The sequence below is a fragment of the Pteropus vampyrus genome, unplaced genomic scaffold, assembly GCF_000151845.1.
Source record: "Pteropus vampyrus isolate Shadow unplaced genomic scaffold, Pvam_2.0 Scaffold140, whole genome shotgun sequence".
NCBI classification, from domain to species: domain Eukaryota; kingdom Metazoa; phylum Chordata; class Mammalia; order Chiroptera; family Pteropodidae; genus Pteropus; species Pteropus vampyrus.
Genome location: NW_011888921.1, coordinates 3499681 through 3502194, shown reverse-complemented (window position 1 = coordinate 3502194; position 2514 = coordinate 3499681).

Below are 2514 nucleotides of genomic sequence, written 5' to 3'. Positions count from 1 at the left end.
CATAAACCTAACATTTCTGTTGGAAAAACAATTTTAAGAGCGTAGCCTACACATGCCAGGTCTAGCAGCACCTTGAAACCGATGCCAAAGAGTAGACACTGAAGTTTTATGGCCCACAGGCTCTTTTTCTTTACGAATGCATTACGATTATTTATCCATCATTTTAAATGTTCACATTCAACTTACTTTCTGGCAACTTCCAGACAGTATTTACTGACAGCTGGATAAAATTAACAGAATGTGTCCAATAAAAATATTTCTGAAAATAGAAGAAGCATTATCATTTTGACAGCGATTACAAAATTTGTGTTCATTCATATTACTCATGTTTGTAGTGTAGTGTTTGGTTTTGTTCTCATGGAAAAAAACCCCCCTGAATTTGGCAATGAGTATTAAGTCAGTTCTTTTAAATGTTTTCTCTTCTTTTCCCATGCCTCCTTTTTCTTCCCTCATTTTTTTTTCTCTTTCTCCCTCTCAACTGTCTCTCTCTGTCTCATTTTTTCTTTTTCTTGTCTTTTTTTAATTAAATTTTAACTGTTTTATAATAATTTTAGTTCTAGTTAAGAAAAGCTTTAATATCACTCTCCTAGACTAACATATTCTTTAGAATCTCATAGTTTGAAGTCTGCTATTATGTGCCATTTACAGTCTAAAAACACGTTTTATCATTCGGCTCAATTTCTAACATTAGATTTAAATCATTGCTATCATCAGTCTTTCTAAAGTGGTATATATCCAGGCCCTCCTTTCTGTGTTACGTCTAAAGCTGATGCCATGTCAGTAAATGTCATCTTAACCAAGAGGAGGAAGGAGATAATCACATTCAATTCACCCAATCTCCATTTTACCTAACCTTAAATGTTCTTTTAAGCATCGTAAGAAAAAAATCCCATAAAATAATTAGAACTCACATTCAGAATTATGATAGCTAATAGTTAATATGTTCCTGAGAAATAACATTATAACCTTAAACTAGGTTTGCAAAATATATAGGTCATTAGCACATTGTTACTCAGATATTTTTTTTTAATGGCAAGAATATTTTAATGTCAACTGACTGACATAATGCAACAGCATGAAGTTCTTCCATCATCGTAGGTCTGGGCATTTAATCCACGAGTTCCCGTTCTCTATCCATAGTTTTAAAAAGCCTTTAAAAATAATAACAGAAACTACATTAATGTGATCTTTCCCAGTCTTAAAGTAGTTTAAAAAATTAAAAATCCCTGGTTTAATTATTAGCCAGTCAAAGATGATTCAAACCGTTAAGAGGCACCTTTCCCTAACGCAAACTATTTGTTTTGTGGCACACAGAATAAGAATCTTTCTCCAAAGCATTTGAATTTGATAAGCAAGATTTTACACAACAGAACATTCTCTTAAACAACCTATCACTTTCTCTGAAGACAAAAAGCTTTTATAGAATTTTTATTTTTTCATTTTAAATTATGGCATTTTACATTTTAAAATATTGGTTAAATTACTTTTTGAGAATATGATTATCTAGAATAGCATGGATATACATTTAAACATTAAGCATTTAAACAGGCACTGGCTTTGGTGAAATATTACAGCAATTAATGGTTTTCTTTCCAAAAATACTTCCTAAGTCAGGCAGTCTATATCTCAATAATTTTCAGATCAAGATATTAAAATTGCAGTTCTTAAAATTATTTCTATCTGCCCCTTCAGCTCTTCTGGCTTTTCTTTGGCATCACTGTGACCTTGAATTTTCAGTCTTTGGGGACCCTATGCATGACCTGTCACCTAATAATCATAATTAAAAATAATTCCTTTCGCTTTACATTTAAGTTCCCTAAACTGTGTTAGGGAACTGTGTTAGTCTGAAGTAGGGAAATTAGATGCAGAACTCAATTTTGTCTTGCATACAACACATTTAGTACTGCATTCAAAATTCTCCTTACACTGGCTCTAGGCAATTTTTCCAGTGTTTACTACCACAATTCTTCTGTCTACACAGTGCATTCCAATTTGGCCCACTCAGCATCCTTAAAGAGGCAGTTGAATGTTCTCACTAGCAATTTTAGGATCTATAGACTGATAATCTATAGATCCTTAAAAAACTAACAAAAATCTCACTTCTATGAAACCATCTTTGACCTCATTCTTTTATTCAGATGTTAAAGCAACATTTTCTGAAACAGTTCTGATTTAAGCCCTCCTTAAAAGATCCTTCTGTTGATTATAGCTATTCTAACAGGTGTGAGATGGTATCTCATTGTGGTTTTGATTTGCATTTTCCTAATAGCTAGCAATGTTGAGCATCTTTTCACTCCTCTAGGGAGAAGTGTCTGTTCAGGTCCTCTGCTGATTTTTTGATTGGATCGTTTGTTTTTTTGTTGTTATTGAGTCGTATGAGTTCTTTGTATATTTTCGATATTAGGCCCTTATCGGAGGTATTGCTTGCAAATATATTTTCCTATTCGGATGCTGTCTCTTTACCTTGTCGATGGTTTCTTTTGCTGAGCAGAATCTTTTTAGTTTGATATAGTC